Source organism: Chiloscyllium plagiosum, unplaced genomic scaffold (genome assembly GCF_037043375.1).
Source record: "Chiloscyllium plagiosum isolate Xiang-an unplaced genomic scaffold, Cpla_swu_hap1 HiC_scaffold_18, whole genome shotgun sequence".
Classification (NCBI taxonomy): Eukaryota; Metazoa; Chordata; class Chondrichthyes; order Orectolobiformes; family Hemiscylliidae; genus Chiloscyllium; species Chiloscyllium plagiosum.
Window position 1 is genome coordinate 33,382,785 of NW_028270156.1, and position 24,476 is coordinate 33,407,260.

Here is a 24,476-nt window from a genome sequence, read left to right on the forward strand (position 1 = left end):
TTTTAACAATAAAACATTCAAGATTCTTCACAAAACAAGAGTTTTAGGAAACAACATTTGACACCAAATCACATAAGGCAATATCAGGGCATATGACCAAAAGCTTAGTAAAAGAGGTAGGCTTTAGGAAGTGTTAAAGGAAGAGAGAGAGAGAAAGTTAGAGAGGCAGAACAATCTAATGTGGGAGTTCCTGGCAGCTGAAGGTGAAGCAATTAAGGATGTTGAAGAGTCCAAATTAGAGAAGTACAACAATGTAAGACCATTGTAGGGTTGGAGGTTATAGAAGCATGCAAGGGTGAAGTCATTAAGGGATTAGAAAACAAGGATGAATATTTTAAAGTTAATCCATGTCTTAACCAGTAGCCAGTGTAAACCAGTCAGGATAGAGAAAACTGATTAACTGTACTTGATGCAAATTGGGCAGAGGGTTTTGAATGACCTTAAGTTTTCAGAGAGCATATGGGAGGCCAGGCAGTTATGTGTTAATATGGTCAAGTTTACCAGTAACAAAGTCATAGATAAGGAACAAATATACATTGCATATGTAGGTCAAGATACACATCATGGGTGATGTATGCATTGCAGTTTACTGTCTTTAAAAGTTCTCCCCATCTGTATCTTAAAAAAAAAATTCCATGGACAGGTTAAACAATTACCTATTTTTGGAGAATAAATTGTAACACAAAAGCTGGTCATTCAGCCTAACTGGTCCAGGTTGATTTTTATATTTTGTGCAAGCTTCTTCTACCTCTTTTCAACTCTCACTATCAGTCCATTCTTCTATTCTCTGCCCTTCTGTATTTATCTAGCTTCCCTTTAAATGGATCCATCATAATTGCCTCAACTATTCCATGTGGTGGTGAGTTCCACTAACTCATTAATCTCTCAGTGTAAGTCTTGTTATGAATTATCTGTTGGATTTATTTGTGACTATCTTATTTGTATACTCCTTAGTTCTTGTCTTCCTAACAAGTCTACCATATTAAACTCTTTTATAACCTTAAAGACCTTTAACAGATCCTCCAACCTTCTCTTTTTCGAGACAAAAGAATTCCAATCTGTTCAATCTTTCCTCCTATGTCCTCTCAGTTTTGCTGTAAGTCTAGTAAATCCTTTTTAACCTCTTCCAGCTTGTTTGCTGTAAATACTTTGTGATAATCTAATCCAATTCAATTTTTACATTACAGAAATGCCAGTCTTCTGATTCTCCTTAACGTAATAACTCAAATAGTCCATCCGTCACATTCAAGATGAGGGCTACTACTTGTTCTCTTAAACTGGCTTTCAGTTGCTTGATCAGGTTGAAGAGGGATTTTTTTGAGTTTCTTTCCCCTTATTTTGGACATGTATTTTATCTGTTTCTTTCCCTCTTCCATGATATTATAGTGTTGCAAGGGGTGGGAATTATTTAGTCATGATGCTCTGGTCATCATAGTGTGGAACCGGGTCCATGGACCAGTTGTTCTTTTTTCCCTGCCTGTCAATTTTGTACTTTTGTACTTGTTCCATTATTTTAAAGACCTCAATCAGATCTCCAGAGGTTCTATGTTCTTGTGAAGAAACAAGCCTTAATTTTCTAAAATTATTGTGGAAAATGAGGACCTTTAGAGTTAAGTATTAATGAGCCACTAATACCTAATTAGAGTCACCATTGATCCTATTCCAGGATATTTTCCTGTTTGTGAGTGTGTCCAAGATTAGTGGAATATTTTCAATGGTCAAGCTATGTAACTGAATCCAATCTTACTCAATCTGAGCCATAGAAATGGGAGGAGGCTATTTAATCTCTAGATCATAGCTGATTTGTACTTTGACTCAATCTACCTGTTTTGGTGCCATAGTTCTTTACAACAAAAAAATCTCAATTTTTCAAGGCATTAAAGATAGATTTTTGGACTCTGGGGAGTCAAGAGCTGTGGGTATTGGACATGAAAGAAATTGAGTTGGAAGACTAGCCATGCTCTGACTGAATAGCAAAGCATGTTCAAGGAGTCAAATGGCATTCTGCTGTTCCTACTGGTATGGCAAGACCGCAAGAAATTACAGAGCATTGTGAACGCAGCCCAGTCCATTATGAAAGCCAGCCTTCCTTCCATTGAATCTATCTACACTTCTTGTTGCCTTGGGAAAGCAGCCAACATAATCAAAGACCTGTCCCACCCCGGCTATAACCTATTCCACCCTCTTCCATCAGGCAGAGAATACAAAAGTTTGAAGACACCAACAGATTTAACAACAGCTTCTTCCCAGCTGTTATCAGACTTATGAATGGATCTCTCATGTATTAGATTTGACCTTTCTCTGTGCCTTCTCAGTAGCTGTAAAACTATATTCTCCATTCTGTTCTATTACCCTGATGTAAGGTAATGATCTGTCTGGTTAGCATGGAGAACAATACTTTCCATTGTATCTCAGTACATGTGGCAATAATAAATCAAATCTCAATCTAACCCATCAAATTGTGTAATCTTGACCACCTCAATTTAGATCAGGTATTAACTTACCAAACTTGAGGGAATACAAACCTAGTTTTTTGAACCTGTTCTTAGAATTTAAATCTTTTAATCCCAGTATTACTCTGGGAATCAGAGCTGCACCCCCTCCATGACCACTACATCCAATTTAGATTCTATGGTAGTTTTGTGAGGGCTTGTAGGTGTTGCAATGATGAAACTTATACAGTTCCAAGTAGACCTGCTGTACAGTGTTGCAGTCCTGGGCATCGCACTGCTGCTAAAAAAAACTTGCAACATTTTGGAAATGCCATTTCCATAACTATCCTGCTGTTCTGATTCATTTCTGCAGGTTTTCTGATAATAAAATGACTTCTAAAATCAAGTCTGATGGTGTGCAGTATTCCTCTTGCCGTGTCAACCTTCCATCTCTCCAGAGGAGCCAAGCATTTGATAATGAACACAAACAGACCCAAGTCTTCAATTCTGTCACATGTTTAGACTCTGGATTGGGAGGTGGAACAGTTTGCTCATCTGTGGATGTGAACAATGACACCAACTCAACTGAATGTGTCTCATTAGTGAATATGCATAAACCTGGAGAGGATGCAGTTCATGAAATCTATGAAGGAGAAGAAGTGGATTTCATTGATAAAGGCTGTGAGTCATTCAAACACTCTTAGCTGATTGAAAATAATAAGATAAAATGAGAAAGTGAAGTTGAGATAGATGATCAACTATGCTCATATTGAACATCAGGTGGAGATAAGCTGCTCAGACTCCTCGTGTGTTTCTTGTATTTGTGCATAGAGTCATACAGCACGGAAACAGACCCTTTGGCCCAACCAGTCCATGCCGAACATAATCTCAAACTAAAATAGTTCTACCTGCATGTTCCTGGCTCACATCCCTCCAAATGTTTCCTATTCACACATCTATGTAAATGTTTTTTTGTAAATGTTGTAACTGTGCCCGCATCCACTATTCTCATCCAAACTTTCCCTTGGAAGCCCCAACTTTATTCCATGGGTCAAGAAACTATGCTTCAAAAAATATTTTATATTTAAATTTTAAAATTGAGAGGCTTTGCCAGCTTATAGTGCACTCCTTCGTTATGAAAGATCAACATTTTTTTTCCTATTGAAGGCTCATCTTTTCCAAGGTAAGTAACCAGGTGGCTAACAATTATTGTTGTTACTTACTGGACTTGTGAACAATGTCTGCACATCAAGAACTCTTTTGGAGGGTGGGGTTGGGGGGGGGGGGGGGGGGGGGGCGGTCGCTCACCCTTCATCTTGCCTTCCTTACCAGTAGGGTTTGACCAGTTGATAAAACAATGGAAATGAAGTATTTTGAGATCCTAGGTTGTATATTTGGGATCATACAAAAAAAAGGGCAATGTTAAACTTGTAGCAATCATTCCTAAGGCTATTCTCTTCAGCCTTTGGAATATTGGAAAAATGTGGAGAGTGTGCAGAATAGAATGACTAAGGTGGATCAAGGCCTCAGTGATGAGAAAAGAAAACTATTTTCCTTTAATTAGGTCAAAGGAGATGAAGAGGCAATCTAATAAAGAACAGAAGTTAATCAGAATAAACTAGTTCAGCTAGTTGGTGACTTGATAACTGAGACAGTAACAATTTTAAGTCATTAAAATCACTAGATGCATGCAAGTCAAGGTCTATCGATGCCTCAATTTTAAAATTCTCATCCTTGTTGTTCAAGTGCACCCATTGCCTAGCCCCTCACTATCTCTGTAACCTCTTCCAGCACTATAACTTTCCATGATCTCTGTAGTACTCCAACTCTGGCCTCGGTGCACCTGATCTTTATTGGTTGCATCACTGGAAACCACTCCACCAGTCAGACTATAAGATGTAAGAGCAGAAGTAAGCCATATGACTCATTAAAAAAATGTGGTGTAATTCAATGATATCTTGTCTGTCTGATAATCTTATATTCCACTCTCCTGCCTTACACCAATGAGATCAGAGAGTTCAAGAGTGATAGGAAAATAGACTTGCTGTGAGGTAAGACATGGGCAGCAAAGCTTTGGATGGAATTAGGTTTTGGAAACCAACAGATGTGTGTTCGAATAATCAAATCTAGTGATGACAAAGTCATAAATTAGGGCAGGAACATTCCAATGCCACTATTTGAAGAAGAAGGTTTTTGTAGACATCTTTCCCCAACTACCACCAACAAGAATAGATTAACTGATCCAGAAGCAAAATAGGATGATGTATGACAAAAATTTAGGCCTTTTGGCCGTATCAGACTGTGCCTGTGTTTCCACCTCTTACTTTTTCTTATTTAAGTTTATAATTGTAAATGTCTATTTCCTGATCTCTAATATGCTTTTTTTTAATTGCCTCTATACCATTCACTTCAACTGTGCCTTGTGGGAACAAATGTTGCAATTCTTGTCACTCATTGGTTGAAGGAGTTGCCTCTGAATCTACATTTGGATTTCTCGGTGTCTATCTTATACTGAAGACCACTGGTTATGCAATTTTCCACAAGGGGAAACATTCTGTCTGTATCCACTCTGTCAAAACCTTTCAAAATTTAAAGACCTTTTATAGCTTTCTTCTTTCAAGAGAGAAAAGACCCAGCCTGTCAATCCTTTTCTGATATGTAGACCCACCCATTTCAAACTTGTGAATCTTCCCTACACCTGAAATGTTAATCTGTTTCTCTACTGAGTATTTTGAGCATTTTTAAAAAAAAAGTCATTTTAATGCTTGTTTTTAGTTCTTCCTCAGGTTCTGTGAATCGCTGGCAAGGTAATCAGTAAATGCCTATTCCTGTGAAGGTAGTGGTGGGCTCTTTTGAAACATTCCAGTCTTTGTTGTGACAGTGTTATTATGATAATATGAATAGCACTTCGTGTTTATCATGGTTGTTACATCACAAAACTAGCAATGGCAGCCTGCAGTGCCACAAGACTTTCTGAAATAAGACATATAAATGCAAATTATATGTTTCAATAGAGTAATTGGCATTCACTGGTTGAAAAGCCATAGAGTGGTAAAATAGTGCTGTGCAGAAGTAGACCATTCAGTATATGAAGTCTAAGCTGGTTCTTGTGAAGCCAAACACATCTCTTGCTCTTTTCCCATTTTTTCTATCAAGTCATCCAATTTCCTGTTGAAAGTAACAATCAATTAAAAATAGAAAACAAAATGATATAGCAGTTTGGGAATCTCCATTATTGCATCACTGCAGAAAGTGTAAGTTTGAACAACAAATAATCAAGAGCCAAATTTGTTCAAACTTGAACTTTGATTCTACTAATTAAAAGGGTGGCACGTTGGCTCAGTGGTTAGCTCTGCTGCCTCACGGCACCGGGGTCCCAGGTTCGATTCTAGCCTCGGGCGACTGTGTGGAGTTTGCACATTCTCCCCTTGTCTGTGTGGGTTTCCTCTGGGTGCTCTGGTTTCCTCTCATAGTCCAAAAGATGTGCAAGTTAGGTGAATTGTGAATAGGTGAATTAGCTGAATAGTGTTAGGTGCATTAGTTAGAGGGGAAATGGGTCTGGGTGGGTTACTCTTCAGAGGGTCGGTGTGGACTGGTTGGGCTGAAGGGCCTGTTTCCACACTGTAGGAAATCTAATCTAAATGTAATGCTACTCACTGACTAGGTTGGCAGGATTTGAGTATTTGTAATTCCTCACTAAGCAAAGTAAATATTTCTGGTCATTGGGCCAAAGGATTTGCTACAAGAATGAGCATCAATCCTAGGTTTGCACTTGTGATTAGCTGTTTGGAGGAGTAATGAGACATTAGGAACTGGGAGTGAGCTAGATGACGATGTTGTGTTGAGAGTGATCGGGGGCGTCACTTGCACTGCTGTGTGGAATTAGAGTTACATATAGACCTAGAATGATCAAGAATAGCAGGTTACATTCCCTAAAAGGACAGTTATGCACCATAAAGTCATAGAATCATAAAGATGTACAGCACAGAAACATACCCTTCAGTCCAACTCATCCATGCTGACCAGATATCCCAACCCAACCTCGTCCCACCTGCCAGCACCCGGCCCATATCCCTCCAAATCTTTCCTATTCCATATACCCATCCAGATGCCTTTTAAATGTTGCAATTGTACTAGCCTCCACCACATCCTCTGGTAACTCATTCCATACATGTGCCACCCTCTGTGTGAAAAGGTTGCCTCTTAGGTCTCTTTTATATCTTTCCCCTCTCACCCTAAACCTATATCCTCTAGTTCTGGACTCCACCACCCCAGGGAAGAGACTTTGTCTATTTATCCTATCCATGCCCCTCATGATTTTATAAACCTCTATAAGGTCACCCCTCAGCCTCTGACGCTCCAAGGAAAACAGCCCTAGCCTATTCAACCTCTCCCTATAGCTCAAATCCCCCAACCCTGGCAGCATCCTTGTAAATCTTTTCTGAACCCTTTCAAGTTTCACAATATCTTTCCAATAGGAAGGAGACTAGAATTGTACACAATATTCCAAAAGTGGCCTAACCAATGTCCTGTACAGCTGCAACATGACCCCCAATTCCTGTACTCAATACTCTGACCAATAAAGGAAAGCATACCAAACGCCTTCTTCACTATCCTATCTAACTGCGACTCCATTTTCAAGGAGCTATGAACCTGCACTCCAAGGTCTCTTTGTTCAGCAACACTCCCTAGGACTTTACCATTAAGTGTATAAGTCCTGCTAATATTTGCTTTCCCAAAATTCAGCACCTCACATTTATCTAGATTAAACTCCATCTGCCACTTCTCAGCCCATTGGCCCATCTGATCAAGATCCTGTTGTAATCTAATGTAGCTGTCCACTACATCTCCAATTTTGTTGACATCAGCAAACTTACTAACCAAACCTCTTATGCTCACAATCCAAATAATTTATATAAATGATGAAAAGTAGTGGACCCAGCACCGATCCTTGTGGCACTCCACTGGTCACAGGCCTCCAGTCTGAAAAACAACCCTCCACTACTACTCTCTGTCTTCTACCTTTGACCCAGTTCTGTATCCAAATGACGAGTTCTCCCTGTATTCCATGAGATCTAACCTTGCTCACCAGTCTCCCATGGGGAACCTTGTCGAACGCCTTACTGAAGTCCATATAGATCACATCTACCGCTCTGCCCTCATCAATCCACATCTTTAATTGCACTTTTACTGCAATCCAAAATCTTCAATGATCACTTATCTGAAAGCAAGTTTTTAATTCCCAGGTCTTAAATAGAATTCCCAGCCACAGTGGGATTAGAATTCAAATTCTCTTTTTGTTCATATGTATTTTTTTCTTCTTCATCTGTCTTTTTACTTTTCATGCAGTAATATACTCCCAGCATCTCCAGTCCCCTAATTTCCTATCTCCCACTTTCCCACTTTTTAAAACTTACTCCCACAGTGGTATGATTTTGATCATTATTGCTGGGCATTAAGGCATGTGTGAGATGCAGCTTGCTTTAACCTTTTGCAAGCAGTATGTTCACCAAAGCATTTATCTAGCTTATTTATTAACTTGTGATAAACTTCCAACAGGCGACATTGAAACCTTACCTTCAGAAAAAAGATTAGAAAGTGATAATGAAGCAAATATTTGCTCTGAAGAGGATTTGCTGAACTTCACCTTCAAAGTTTGTGACACAGAGGGCACAGGTACATGATTTATAAATATTAAAATCTCCTTTTTGAGATATTTGTGTAAAATGTTCCTCATGTCCTGTCTCCCCATGACTGATTCTTCCTGTTTTACTTTTCTCTCTTCTTTATATCTTCCTGTCTGACTCTTCCTCTGGTTACTTATCAAGACTTCTTGGCATTTAAAACAAAACCTATAATCTGAGAGTAGAACCAATATTCTTAGAATATAAGACCATATGTATTTGAATAATAGAAACAAGAGTAGGCTATATATCTCTTGTTTAGAGTCAAGATTAGAGTGCTCCTGGAAAAGGGCTTTTGTCCGAAACATCAATTTTTCTGCTCCTCAGATGCTGCCTGACCGTCTGTGCTTTTCCAGCACCACTCTAATCTTGACTCTGATCTCCAGCATCTGCAGTCCTCACTTTCACCATATATCTCTTTGACCCTGCTCTGTCATTCAGTAAGATCATGCCTAATCTTCTATGTCAGATCCACTTTTCCAGCATATTCCAAAATCCCAACATTGCCTTGGTGCCCAAAATCCTATTCTTCTCTGACTTGACTATACTGATCAACACAGCATGGAGAATTCCAAAGATTTGCACTTTCTCAGTGAAAAAATTTAGTTTCAAAGAGTGTTATAGCACAGAAAGAGGCCCTTCAGCTCATCAGTGTTTGTGCCAGTAATTAAACAACTATATACTAAATTCCATTTTCTAGTACTTGGCCTCTAGGTTTGTATACTGTGGCATTTAAAGTGTCCATCTAAATTCTTCTGAACTGTTGCGAGGGTTCCTGCATTTATCACCCTTTCAAGAAATTTCAAATATCTTCTGGAGTGAAAAAATGTTTCCTCAAATCCCCTGTAAATATCCTGCCCTTTAGCTTAAGTCTATGCCCCCTTGATTACTGACCCTTCTACTGAAGGGTAAAAGTTTCCTCCTATCCATGAAAGTGGACGAGCTCATTAATAGACTAATTAACTGACTGCTTGTCTGCTTGCTTTCTGTACAGAGAGTAAAATGGAAATCTCTTATATTAGACCATCACATATTGTGATGGCATCTAGTTGTCTTAAAGCTATAGTGCCTTTCTGAGATCTGTGCAATAATACAACAGCCTGTTGGTGTGGCAGAGAAGGATTCAAGTGTCACTTTCGAAAAGAAATTGGATAATTATATAAGGAGACAAAGAAGGAGTGGGTGGAAATGTCTTAGCCATTCTCCCAGAGACTTATCATGGAAATGATATTTTTAAGCTCATCAGTGCATTTGGTCGGCTTGATAAGTCCCTCTAGTGGGGAGTCCACAACTAAGCATCATATTCTAAAATTAGAGCCAGGCTGTTCAAAGATTCTGTCCGGACGCACTGGCAACATGGGACCAAGCTATGAGGTAAATAGAGTTATGATATCTAATTGGATTACAAGCTTGAGGGATAAACGATCTTGTGTTCTTATGAGTATGTTTCTGGAGAAATCATGTGTACGGCCCCTTGTAGTTTGCCATTCATACCTATAATTTTTGAATGGTACTCCCAAGTGGATGAGGCAGTTTGTGTATATGGCCTTTGAGCTACAGTAGGATATTTGTGAAGCACTGTTCTTGAAGGTTGGACTTTTTATTTTGTTCAACAGGAAAAGTTCCCACATCAGTGATTGTTCGTTACTTGCAAGAAATGACGGGACAAAGCTACAAGTATGGCAGACTACATGTATTGTACAACATGCTTGATCCAAACAAAAGGGATGTTGCTGTTGACCGTGAACGATTCCATTCCACAATGAAAAGATGGATTGCAACTTGCTGTCAGGAAGGGTAATCTGAAAAATAAAAGCAAATTCTAATAGTTTAAAATAGAAACCACTGTGGTGTGATAGGTAAACACATTTATCATTGGTTCATGAGATTGTGGATTCAAAACCAACTCTATAGGCTTAAATCCATTATCCAGCGAACACTTCTGGTATAGTGCTGGACACTAAAGTATTGGAGCCTCTATTTTATGGATGAAGCAATAACCTGACCGCTGGACTGATTTTTCAGATGAACATAAAAGATCTGTTAGCACTATTTTGAAGAAGAGTAAGGCAGTTCTTTTTAATGACCTGGCCAATATTTATCCCTTAAGCAACATCACTTAAAATGTAGATCGTTTAACCTGAACACTTTGATGTTTGTTGGAGCTTTCTATATGCAAATTCTCTGCTGTATTTTTCTATATTGGAGCTATAGTTTCATTATGGAGGCTATTTAAACAATTGAGTCCATGCTAGTTACTATCAAGCAATTCAGACAGTCCCTTCCCTTGTTCTAGTTATAGAAATGTACAGCACGGAAACAGACCCTTCGGTCCAACTTGTCCATGCCGATCAGATATCCTAACCCAGTCTAGTCCCACTTGCCAGCACCCGGCCCATATCCCTCCAAACCCTTCCTGTTCATATACCATCTAGATGTCTTTTAAATTGCAGTTGTACTAGCCTCCAGCACTTCCTCTGGCAGCTCATTCCATACACAAATCACCCTCTGCACGAAAAAGTTGCCTCTTAGGACTCTTCCCCCCCTCACGCTAAACCTGTGCCCTCTAGTTCAGACTCATCTACCCCAGGGAAAAGACTTTGTCTTTTTATCCTATCCATGCCCCTCATGACTTTTTATAAACCTCCATAACCTTACAACCTTGAAGGTTTATTTCCATCAAGTGGCTATAAAATTTCATTTTGAAATTATTGATTGTCTCTGTTTCCACCATTCTCATAGTTAAAAATCACACAACATTAGGTTATAGTCCGACAGGTTTATTTGGAAATACTAGCTTTTGGAGCTCTGGCCAGGTCATGACTTCTCTGCTGTGTAATAAAAGTTCTCACCCGTGTATCTGTTGTGTAAACTCTCTACTCACAACAGAAACTGCATTCAGAAGATCCTCATTATCTGGGAATGCTTTTAGATACCATGAGATTGCAAAAAAGAGCTAAGTAAATGCAAAGTTAAAAATCACACAGCACCAGGTGATAGTCTAACAGGTGTATTTGGAAGCACTAGCTTTCAGAGTGCTGCTCCTTCATCAGGTGATAGCCATCTGATGAAGAAGCAGTGCTCCGAAAGCTAGTGCTTCCAATTAAACCTGTTGGACTATAACCTGGTATTGTGTGATTTTTAACTTTGTACACCCCAGTCCAACACAGGTATCTGCAAATCATAAGTAAATGCAAGTATTTTTGTGAAGTCAAACACAAATCTTTGTGCATCTCAAATTGTGCCTTCTAAGTGATTTGATCACTCCACCAATGGTGACTGAGCTGCCTGCTGATGGACTCCTGCACTTTAGGATACCCTCCCTAAACCTCTTCTCAAACTCTTCTCCATTAGCATGCTCCTTTAAACTACCTTTCCGTGGTTGACCATTTGCCTGCTATCCACTTATGGGGCTCGGTCTCAAATTTTGTCTGATAATTTCTCCTGTGAAGCCCCTTGACAGGTTTAGTTATGTTAAAACTGCAAGTTGTTGTGGCTGACCTGTGTAAAATTAATGTATTAACTATTTCATGAGCCAATCGGGCAGAATGTCATGTGGATGGATTACACATGAGTCCACCTTATTTATCAATGATAATTTTGAGGCCTAGTTACATAGGAAAGCATAGAAGCAAGCCATTTAATCCAGTTAATTTATGGTGGTAGTTGATCTTTATAATCAGATAGGCAAATGGAATCCAAGCATTTATTGCAAAAATACTGGATTATAAGAGTAAAGAAGTTTGTTACAATTATATAAGGCATTGGTGAGACCACACCTGGAATATGATGTCCAGTTTTGGTGTCCTTAATTGAGGATGGATGTGGTGGCACTAGAGGCAGTTCAGAGGAGGTTCACCAGGTTGATTCCGGGGATGAAACGGCTGTTGTTAGAGGAACGGTTGAATAGCTTGGGCTTGTACATCTGGAGTTAAAAAGAATGGTGGGGGTTGGGTGAGTGTGGTCGGGGAAAATGGTGGCGATGGGGTGCACATTTGGTTGAGGTATATAAAATGTGAAAGGGAATTGATGACGTGGATGTGAACAGATATTCCCCTTATGGGATAATTGCAAACAAGAGATCATGGATGTAGAGTAAGAGGAGGTAGGTTCAGAACTGAGATGAGGAGAAACTACTTCTCTCAGAGGGTTGAGAATCTGTGGAACTCACTGTCCCAGAGTGCAGTGGAAGCAGAGTCAATCAACAGATTCAAGGAAAGAATGGATATGTTTCTGATGAAAAATGGGACAAAAGGCTAAGTGGCAGAGTGGTCTTCAAGGATTGAATTGCCTGCTCCTGCTCCGACTTCCTATACCCCTGTCTTCCTATTTAAGTCTCTTCCCTTGTAAACATGTATTGATCATAGAGTCATAGAGTCATAAAGATGTACAGCACGGAAACAGACCTTCGATCCATGAAGACCAGATATCCTAACCTAATCTAGTCCCATTTGATAGCACTTGGCCTATATCCCTCTAAACCAGATGCCTTTTAAATGTTGTAATTGTATCAGCCCCCACCACTTCCGCTGGCAGCTCCTTCATATACAGGGGTATATGTATATGAAAAAGTTGTCCCTTTGGTCCGTTTTACATTTTCCCCCTCTCAACCTATCCCTCTAGTTCTGGACACTCCCACCCCAGGGAAAAGACCTTGTCTATTTACCCTATCCATGCCCCTCATTATTTTATATTTGATGATAATGGTAGCAGAAGCCCACTGTTGTTGCTTACAACAATTATATAAACTCACCACAACAATCAAATCATAAAGAAGAAAAGTATTATTTATATTTGAGTTGGGGACTTTGAGGAGATTGACTGGCTGACAATTAATGCTTGGACTTCATTGTCCTCAGAAAGCTTGTGGTCTTTCTCATTGAACCACTGCAGTTCCGTCAATCCTATGTGGGAATTCTACCAATGGATTGAATTATACACATTCTACTGTGTGTGGATCTATGTCATACAAAATGAGATGATTTTGAGACCCAACTCTGGTCTCTGCCACTCTAACTGACCTCTCTTGGGGCTGATAGTAAAAACCATCTCACCTCCTGTGATCCTGGACAGAAAATTCTGGTAGGGCATTTATTCTTGTTTTTGTTCCAAACCAAATTTGTTTAAATATTGGTGAGGATGTGATTAATTTCATCATGAGCTTTTCTTGACTGAACAGCCTATTGACGATCAGTGAACTTCAGAAACAGGATGAAGGTATTTAACCCCATAAGCCTGCTCCAAAATTCCATTGAATTGTATACTAAAATAAAACAAAATAATTGTGGATGCTGGAGATTTGAGAAAAAAAAAAACAGAAATTGCTGGAGAAATGGCAGCATCTGTGGGAAGAAAGCAGAGTTATGTTTCAAGTTCAGTGATTCTTCATCAGACAAGTCTTTGTCTTACAATCAAAATATACTTCTATTCCTTTCTTCCTCATATGCTTATCCAGAATTACCTTAAATACATCCTTGCTATTTGGCTCAACTATTCTGTCTGGTGAAGAGTTCTCCATTCTCACCATGCTCTGGGTGAACAAGTTTCTTCTGAATTCCCCACTAGATTTACCAGTACCTCCTTTATGTAATTTGGCTGTGCTTTATGCTTTTTAGTGTCTTTGATGCTTGTTTTCCAGGCCATCTGATGATAAAGCAGATATGAGAGAACATTCTTCTGTTCAATCAATAGACAGTAAGTAAACTTTTGCAGATGCCAGTGTTCACATGAATTTTTTATAAAGAAGGAATGGAGTGTATCTAAGCTAGATTGCTGAGATTAAATTAATATGGTAGACCAAGGGTCAGTACTAGAGGACGTCTGCACGGTTAGAGGAGCAGTACTGAGGGACACAGCGGTTGTAACAAGAGTCACTGCACTGCACCATTAGAGGGGCTATATTGAGAGAATGGAGGTGGCTGAAGAAATAGCGGAGGCGTTGGTTGCAGTCTTTCAAAAATCACTGGAGAAAGGGAAAGTTCCAGATGATTGGAAAATCGCTGTTGTTGCCCCCTTGTTCAAGAAAGGATAAAGACAAAAGATGGAAAATTATAGGCGATTAGCCTAACCTCAGGTGTAGGTAAAATTCTAGAATCCATCCTTGAGGATGAGATTTCTAAATTCTTGGAAGTGCAGGGTCGAATTAGAACAAGTCAGCATGGATTTAGTAAGGTTTGCCTGACAAACCTGTTAGAATTCCTTGAAGAGGTATCAAGTAGGTTACACCAGGGAAACCCAGTGGATGTTAACTACTTAGATTTCCAAAAGGCCTTTGATAAGGTACCTCACGGGAGGCTGCTGAGTGAGGTGAGGGCCCATGGTGTTTGATGTGAGCTACTAGCATGGATTGAGGATTGGCTGTCTGACAGAAGGAAGAGAGTTGGAATAAAAGGTTCTTTTTCAGAATGGCAACTGGTGACAACTGGTGTCCCGCAGGGTTCAGTGTTAGAGCCGCAGCTGTTCACTTTATATATAAATGATCTGGATGAAGAGATTGGGGGCATTCTGGCGAGGTTCGCCGATGATATGAAGTTAGGTGGACAGGCACGTAGTTCTGAGGAGGTAGGGAGACTACAGAAAGATTTAGGCAGTTTAGGAGAATGGTCCAAGAAATGGTTGATGAAATTCATTATAAGCAAATGCGAGGTCTTGCACTTTGGTAAAAAGAACACAGGCATGGACAATTTTATAAACAGTGAGAAAATTCATAAAGCCAAAGAACAAAGGGATCTGGGAGTACTAGTACAGGATTCTCGAAAGGTTGACTTGCAGGTTGAGTCTGTGGTTAAGAAAGCAAATGTAATGTTGTCATTTATTTCAAGAGGGTTGGAATGTAAAAGTAGTGAGGTGCTACTAAGACTTTATAAAGCTCTGATTAGGCCCCATTTAGAACACTGTGTCCAGTTTTGAGCCCCACACCTCAGGAAGGACATACTGGCACTGAAGTGTGTCCAGCGGAGATTCACATGGATAATCCCTGGAATGGTAGGCCTAACATACGATGAATGGCTGAGGATCCTGGGCTTGTATTCGTTAAAGTTCAGCAGGTTGAGGGGAGATCTAATAGAAACTTACAAAGGGTAAGTTAGAAAGGGTGGCTGCTGGGAAATTATTTCCATCAGGTGGGGATACTAGGACTCATGGGCACAGCCTTAGAATTAAAGGGGGTCAGTTTAGAATGGAAATGAGGAGACATTTCTTCAGCCAGAGAGTGGTTGGCCTGTGGATTTACTGCCATGGACTACAGTAGAGGCCAGGACATTAAATGTGTTCAAGACAGAGATTGATAAATTCTTAATCTTGAAAGGAATTAAGGGATATGGGGAGAGTGCGGGTAAGTAGCATTGAAATGCCCATTGGCCATGATTGAATGGCGGAGTGGACTCGATGGGCCAAATGGCCTTACTTCTACTCCTACTTCTTATGGTTTATTGTCTTATGGAATGCTTAAGGAGATGCAGCACCAAAGATTATCAGATAATCAAAGGAGCACCCTTGTAGGAGGAATGAGAGAGTGTGATTATTGAAAGGGCAATAATCAGACAATGTGCATTATAGGATGCTCAGAGGCATATGGGTTAGCACTGATGGATTTGTGCATTGTCAAAATTGCCATACTTTGGATGAGCTATTAAACTGGATCCCCAATTGCTCTGTGAGGTGGCCATATTCAGTTGTACGTATTTTTGGAAGTACTCCCCACAGCAACAATGTCTTGCTATTTGAATACACTTTCAATGTCTAATACACTTCACAAGAGCATTATCAAACAACATTTGACACAGAGCCATATTAAGCAGATACTGGGACAGGTGTTAAAAAAGCTTTTTCAAGCGTTCATTGACCATCCCAGAGGACAGTCAAGACACAGTGACTTCACTTTTGATTATACAAAAAAGAATTCCATAGCTGACAACTATGACAAGCTTCCTGATACTGTGCCTCCACTAAACTGCAAGGCATGACAGTGGTAAAATGTGCCTGTCTGAAGAGGAAAAGTGCAAAATGTCAAGGCATCGCAAGACAGGATGCTGTGAGTATCGAGGTAAACTTAGAGTGTGAATATGATGACAACAAGTGAAAAGCTAGACCGGAGATTCTTCCTAGTTCAGTTGACGAATTGGGTTTGTGTCCCTGAGTACACAATGACGTTGCTGCAGCGTTACACTGTTGCTGGTGTCGATCAACTGTCAGCATTGAAATGCTGAAGCATCCTGTAAGTGAAATGGAGATATACCACATGGATTCTTAGCATCTGGCACATGTCAGGTGAATGTCCATGAATGTGGGTTGTGTGAGGCTGGTGTCCATAGAACATGCCCTGACATGTAGATGCTTGGTTTTTAACATGGAGGTTGCTTAGAGCATGTGGTCAACTGAATCTGCCTGGTGATAGCTCTGGTTTCTTCAGCAAGTATTTTAGATGCCCAGCTTGTTTGGCGAAGCTGGTATGATGGGAGCTGATCATTAGTGAGGCAGGTTGGGCTGTTTGCAACTGTTTAACAAGCAATAATCACCATCAGTTGGCATCTGCTGCTGCCTAGTGAGAACCTTGCTGAACTGTTTGTAAAAAGCTTAAAGGATGGAACAGGATGATCTCAATGCTGAGATGGGTCTTGCTGCACATATTGCCTGATTCTGCCACACACTTCACCGTAGTATACATCGCTCAGACCCAAAAGATTCCGCCTTATAGGCCAACTATCTTGATATCATGGGGAAGGGGTGACAATCAATCATTGAAGAGATTATAATTGTACACAGAGAAATCAAGTTAATTGGGAAAACCCAGTATGCTTTTGCATTTGTGTAAATGCAGTCCACAGTCAAAAGGAAGAATGACTATTCCATTGTCATCCATATATTTATCCAATGACCATTTAAATGCCCTTTAGTTTGACAAGTCTACTACTGTTGCAGGCAGGGCATTCCATGCCCTTACTACTCTTTGAATAAAGAACCTACCTCTGACATCTGTCCCATATCCATCACCTCTCAGTTTAAAGCGAGGTACCCTCATACTAGCCATCACCATCTGAAGAAAAAGATGCTCACTGTCCACTCTATATAAACCTCTGATCATTTTGTATGTCTCTGTTAAGTCACCTCTTAATCTTCTCTCTAACAAAAACAGTCTCAAGTCTCTCAGCCTTTCCTCATAAGACCCTCCCTCCATACCAGGCAACATCCTGGTAAATCTCCGCTGAACCCTTTCCAAAGGTTCCACATCCTTCCAAAAATGCAATGACCAGAACTGCAATACTCCAAGTATGGCCGCACCAGAGTTTTGTACAGCTGCAGCATGACCTTATGGCTCTGAAACCCAACCCTCTACCAATAAAAGCAAATACATCGTATGCCTTCTTAACAAACCTATCAATCAGGGATCTATGCACATGGACATAGAGATCTCTCTGTCATTCTACTTTACCAAGAATCGTACCATTAGCCCAGTACTCTGTATTGCTGTTACTTCTTCCAAAGCGAATCACCTCACACTTTTCTACATTAAACTCCATTTTTCACCTCTCAGCTCAGCTTTGCAGCTTATATGTCCCTCTGTAACCTGCAACATCCTTCTGCACTGTCCACAACTCCACTGACTTTAGTGTCATCCTCAAATTTACTAACCCATTCTTTTATGCCCTCATTCAAGTCATTTATAAAAATGACAAACAGCAGTGGCCCCAAAACAGATTCTTGTGGTACACGACTAGTAACTGAACTCCTTGATGAACATTTCCAATCAACCACCACCCTCTGTCTTTTTTCAGCTAACCATTTTCAAATCCAAACCACTAAATCACCCTCAATCCCATGCCTCCATATTTTCTGCATTAGCCTACTGTGGGGATCCTTCTCAAACGCTTTACTGAAATCCGTACACTCGATATCAACCACTTTACTCTCATCCACCTGTTTAGTCATCTTCTCAAAGAACTCAGTAAGGTTTGTGAGACACAACCTACCCTTTACAAAACCATGTTGACTATCCCTAAGCAAATTGTTCCTTTCTAGATATTTATAGATCCTATCTCTTATAATTCTTTCCAACACTTTACCCACAACCGAAGTAAGGCTCACTGGTCTATAATTACCTGGGTTGTCTCTACTCCCCTTCTTGAACAATGGGACAACATTTGCTATCCTGAGATGTCATGAGAAGACTCATTAGGCCTGGTGGCGAATAACTTACAAAAAAAGTGATGCAATTCAGACTTAGCCAAAAGACCACAATATAGAGGAGCAGAAATAGGCCATTTAGCCCATTGAGTCTGCTGTGCAAATGAAATCGTCACTGATCTGATAATCCTCAACTTTACTTTCCTACCTTATCCCTGTGGTCCTTGATTTCCTCAATGATTTGAAATCTGGCTATCACAACCTGAATATGCTTAACGACCCTCCTTTGACAGTCCTCTGTGGTAAAGAATTCCACATATTCACCACCTTCTAAGGTTCAGTCCTATATGTCTGATTTTATGTAGTCTTATCAACTTCACTTACCACTTTAGAAGATTTGTTTATATCAGTGAAAGTAAATCGATAAATTCAGTCTCCAGCACAGTTTTATATGGAACCAAAGCATAAAACATTGTGACAGTAAATTACATGGATTGATTTGCTATCCTCGGCCACAGATAACACATTCAAGAAGCTGAGTTGCCAGGTCTTATATTGTGGAATTTACTTGGTCCTGTTGGCCAATTTCTGTTTGAAGCATTTAATTTCAGTGATATAATTTCAGTGATTACGTCATATCAGAATGTTTTTAGGACGGGTTCCAGGAGGCATTTAATTTGTGCCATCTAATTTGAAGTTTACAATTCAGATCATCCCTGAATTTTTATAATTTCTTTTCTTCACAGGAGAGGAAACTTCTCATGTGATGTCAGGAATATTGGAGGAAGAAATGGGCAGCTCTAAAATGTATGTACCTAGCGAATCAAAATATTTTTGGAGTAAAATCAAAAAGAAACTTATATAAACTGTCTCCACAAACTTGGTATTTTGTTTGACGTGGTTAATAATATAATTTTAGTCATGTGTTTGCTTTACGTTGGAAATTACGTTTGTAATTTCTCTTCTTGAGATGGTAGCCATCTTGTTACAGTCTTGACAGTAAGGGGATCTGGATATCCCAGGCAATACCTATAAGCCTTCAAGACCAGTTAAGAATATCCCAGGCCACACCTGGGATATTCTTAACTGGTCTTGAGCGCTTTTAGTTTGGATGGAGAAACTAGTTTTTTTTCTCATTGGAGAAGGATGGAATTTGGAGGGGGGGTGGGGGGCATTTATTGAGGTTCTTAAAATGATGAAGGAAAAGGGTGGTGAAATCAAGTTCAATAATAATTTTCAAAAGCGCATTCAGGAAATACAAGGAGAGTAGGAGCAATTGGAAGCAATCTTTTAATTAGTACATCACCGCTCTATCATATTTTAACATTCAACCTCTGAGTAGAAATAGACCAAATGGCCCCTCAAGTCCAATCTCCTGTTCAATAAGATCACGGTTGACCGGGTTGTGCTTCAATTGCACATTACCATCTGATTTGATTCCATTGCTTAACAAGAATCATCTTCCCTCCACCTTTAAAATATTCAATGATCCTTCCTCCATTGACTTCTGAGGTGGCGAGTACCAAAGTCACACAGTCCTCTGTGATAAAAGGAACATCAAAGGGAGTGATAATGTTAAAGGAGGAATAGAGGTGTAAACTAGGTGTAACTGACGATATGGAAAAGAGAAAATAGGTCCGCTTTCCTGACAGCAAAATCAACAAGACACAACTGGGGAGAGTGAGGGTGTAAGAAAAATGGAAGACAGAGGTTGTTCACTGAAGTTGTTTAACCCTACTAAGTACCAGAGGTTGTAAAGTGCCTATGTGGAAAATAAAGTATTATTCTTCCAACTTGCATTGGGTTTCATTGGAACACTGTAGCAGACCAAAGATGGAAATGTTAGCATGGGAGCAAGGTGTTTTACTGAATTGTCAAGCAATTGGAAGGTTGGCATCATTCTTACAGAGCTGAAAATGTGTTGCTGGAAAAGCGCAGCAGGTCAGGCAGCATCCAAGGAACAGGAGAATCGACGTTTCGGGCATAAGCCCTTCTTCAGGATTCCTATTCCTCGATTCTCCTGTTCCTTGGATGCTGCTTGACCTGCTGCGCTTTTCCAGCAACACATTTTCAGCTCTGATCTCCAGCATCTGCAGTCCTCACTTTCTCCTCGATCATTCTTACAGACAAAGCAACATATCCTGCTAAGCAGTGTCTGCATTTGATCTTGACAAAGTAAAAGAGACCATATTGTGAAGAGTGAAGGCGGCACACTAGATTGAAAGACATACATGTAAAACACTGTTTCACCTGGGAAGTGAGTTTGTGTCCTCAGGCAGTGAAGAGGTAGGAGGTGAAAGGGCAAGTGTTGCAACTTCTGCGATTGCATGGGAATGAGCCATGGGGAGTGAGGAACTTTTAGGAATGATGAAGGAGCGGATTGGGGTATGATGGAGGGAACTGATGAGGGCGGCACGGCGGCACAGTGGTTAGCACTGCTGCCTCACAGCGCCAGAGACCTGGGTTCAATTCCTGACTCAGGCGACTGACTGTGTGGAGTTTGCACATTCTCCCCGTGTCTGCGTGGGTTTCCTCCGGCTGCTCCGGTTTCCTCCCACAGTCCAAAGATGTGCAGGTCAGGTGAGTGGGCCATGCTAATTTGCCCGTAGTGTTACGTAAAAGGGGTAAATGTAGGGGAATGGGTGGGTTGCGCTTCGGCGGGTCGGTGTGGACTTGTTGGGCTGAAGGGCCTGTTTCCACACTGTAAGTAATCTAATCTAATCTAATCTGTAAGTAATCTAATCTAAAAAAAATGCTTATTGGTAGGAGAGGAAAATGTCATTATTGTCAGTATTTAGGTGGAGGTGATGGAAATGGTTACCTCAGATTACAATAGGATCTGGACCAGATGGGCCAATGGGCTGAGAAGTGGCAGATGGAGTTTAATTCAGATAAATGCGAGATGCTGCATTTTGGGAAAGCAAATCTTAGCAGGACTTATACACTTAATGGTAAGGTCCTAGGGAGTGTTGCTGAACAAAGAGACCTTGGAGTGCAGGTTCTCAGCTCCTTGAAAGTGGAGTCGCAGGTAGATAGGATAGTGAAGAAGGCGTTTGATATGCTTTCCTTTATTGATCAGAGTATTGAGTACAGGAGTTGGGAGGTCATGATGCGGCTGTACAGGACATTGGTTAGGCCACTGTTGGAATATTGCGTGCAATTCTGGTCGCCTTCCTATCGGGAAGATGTTGTGAAACTTGAAAGGGTTCAGAAAAGATTTACAAGGAGTTGCCAGGGTTGGAGGATCTGAGCTACAGGGAGAGGCTGAACAAGCTGGGGCTGTTTTCCCTGGAGCGTCGGAGGCTGAGGGGTGACCTTATAGAGGTTTACAAAATTATGAGGGGCATGGATAGGATAAATAGACAGTCTTTTCCCTGGGGTCAGGGAGTCCAGAACTAGAGGGCATAGGTTTAGGGTGAGAGGGGAAAGATATAAAAGAGACCTAAGGGGCAACATTTTCACGCACAGGGTGGTACGTGTATGGAATGAACTGCCAGAGGATGTAGTGGATGCTGGTACAATTGCAACATTTAAAAGGCATTAGGATGGTTATATGAATAGGAAGGATTTGGAGGGATATGGGCTGGGTGGTGGCAGGTGGGACTAGATTGGATTGGGATATCTGGTTGTCATGGACGGGTTGGACTAAAGGTTTCCATGCTGTACATCTCTGTGACTCTATGACTCTATAATTGGCAGAGGAATTGAATAAATAATTTGTGTCAAAATAACAGAAAAAAAAGCAAATGCTGAAGGTTTGAAACAAAAACAGAAATTACTAGAGAAACCCAGCAGGTCGAGTCATATCTGTGGAGAGAAATCAGAGTTAACCTATCAAATCCAGTGATCCTTTGTCATGACTTTGAGGTTTTCCAGCAATTTCTGTTTTCATTTCAAATACTTTGCATCAGTCTTTACAGTAGAAGACACAAATAGCATTCCAAAGTTACTAAATATTCAAGGAGAAAAAGGACAGGAAATAAATACAATAACTCTCACTAGAGAAAATATGAGACCGATGATCCCCCTGGACCCAATAGAGTGCAACTTAGGATATTAAAGAAAGTAGCTACAGAGTAAGTTGACGCACGAGCAGTAATCTTCCAAGAAACCTTAGATTCAGGGAAAATCCCAGAGCAATGGAAAACCGCCAATGTAGCAAATTTATTTAAAAGAGGACAAGACAAAATTCAGGTAACTGTAGACCAGCTAGCTAATGTGTATTAATGGGAAAATGTTAACATCTATTGTAAAGAATGTAATAGCAGATTGGCAATTTAGAAATGCATAATACAATCAAACAGAGTCAGCATAGCTTCACGAAGGGGAAATCATGCCTGACAAATATATTGAATTCTTTATAGAGTCATAGAGATGTACAGCATCTTGTCCATGCTGACCAGATATCCTAAATTAATCTAGTCCCATTTGCCAATACTTAGCGCATAGCCCTCTAAACCCTTCCTATTCATGTACCAAATCTCTCCCTATAGGTCAAACCTTCCAACCCTGGCAACATCCTTGTAAATCTTTTCTGAACCCTTTCAAGTTTCACAACATCTTTCCTTTAGAAGGGAGACCAGAACTGCACACAGTATTGCAAAAGTAGCCTAACCAATGTCCTGCACAGCCGTAACTTGACTTTCCAATTCCTATACTCAATGCTATGATCAATAAAGGAAAGCATACCAGAAGCCTTCTTCACTATCCTATCTACCTGCAACTCCACTTTCATGGAACCATGAACTTGTACTCCAAGGTGTCTTTGTTCAGCAACACTCTCCAGGACCTTACCATAAGTGTATAAGTTCTGTCCTGATTTGCCTTCCCAAAGTGCGGAAGAAGTAACAAGCAGAATAAATAAAGGGGAAGCAGTGGATGTAGTACGTTTGGATTATCAGAAGGCATTTCATAAGGTATGACACATTAGGTTAACAAGATAACAGCCTGTAGTTCTAGTGGTAATGTGGTCGTATGGATAGAGAATTGGCTATAGACGATAGAGAATTGGGTAACAGGGCCATTTTCGAGCTAGCAAAACTAATGGTGTGCAACCAGGATCATTTACCATGTATATACTTGGATGAGGGAAGTGAATGTACAATAGCCAAGCTTGCAGATGATACAAAAATAGATGGGAAGGTAACTAGTGGGGGTGACAGAGTCGACAGAGGGATATGCACAGATTAAGTGTGTGGACAAAACGTACCATGGGATCTATAAGGTTATGCATTTTAGCAGGAAGACTAGGGAAGCTGAATATTATTTAAATGGATAAAGACTGCAGAAAGTGACAGAACAGAGAGATTTGGGAGTCCTCACTCATGAATCTTGAAAAGCTAGCTTCCAAGTTCGTTGGATAATAAGAACCAAAATGGAATGTTGGCCTTTATTTCAAAGGGAATGGAGTATAAAAGTGGAGAGGATTTGCTAAAATTGTACAAGGTGCAGCTGGAATACTGTAAACAGTTTGGCCCCATCGTGAAGTAAAAATGATTTGGCATTGGAGGCAGTACAAACAAGGTTCACCGAGTTGATACCAGGTAGAAAAGAGCTGTCTTACCAGGAGAGGTTGAGTAGATTAGGCCCATACCCATTACCCCAAAGAAGAGTGAGAGGCGACCTAATTGAAACAAAAGATTCTTGGAGGACTTGACAAGGTAGATATGGAAAGATCATTTCCCCTTTTGGGAGAGTCTATGACCAAAGGGCATAATCTCAGACAAAAACAGAAATTGCTAGAGGAACTCAGCAGGCCTAGCAGCATCTGTGGAGAGAAAGCAGGGTTAAGGTTTTGAGTCCATTGACCTTTCTTCAGGATGATAGTAGTGAGTAAAAGATGATATTTATGCTGGTGACAGGGACTGGGGGAAAAAATAGTGAGTGGTTAGAGATGGATCCTGGAAAGAGATAAAATGACAGTTAGGCACACAGAGGGATGGATGATACTAGGCCAGGGAGAAAGAAAACCTGATAGGGGACCACGAGTGAGTGAAAATGGGTTGACTGTGCTGAAAGCAGCCCATGTCGTGACAGGGCCTAAGTTGTTGGGATGGTGGGTAAAGGATTGAGATGAAGGTGGTCAGTCTCTAAAATTATTGAACTTGATATTGAGACCTGAAGGCCACAGGGCCCCCAAGTGGAATATGAGATGTTGTTCTTCCACCTTGCGCTGAGCCTTGCTGGGGCACTGCAGCAGGCCCGAGACAGAGAGATTGGCCAGGGAACATGGTGGTGT

The 24,476-nt window shown here is 40.5% G+C and overlaps 1 pseudogene across 1 annotated transcript in view; it reads left to right on the top strand.

Moving 5' to 3' along the window:
• Nucleotides 1-2,792: 2,792 nt before the first annotated feature.
• Nucleotides 2,793-24,476, top strand: part of LOC122558083 (inositol 1,4,5-triphosphate receptor associated 2-like) — a 35,130-nt pseudogene continuing 13,446 nt past the window's right edge. Inside the window, exons 1-5 of the transcript XR_015760251.1 lie at nt 2,793-3,110; nt 7,992-8,108; nt 9,733-9,913; nt 13,755-13,810; nt 18,985-19,045. The product of XR_015760251.1 is annotated as an inositol 1,4,5-triphosphate receptor associated 2-like (transcript). The remainder of the gene's footprint in view (nt 3,111-7,991; nt 8,109-9,732; nt 9,914-13,754; nt 13,811-18,984; nt 19,046-24,476) is intronic.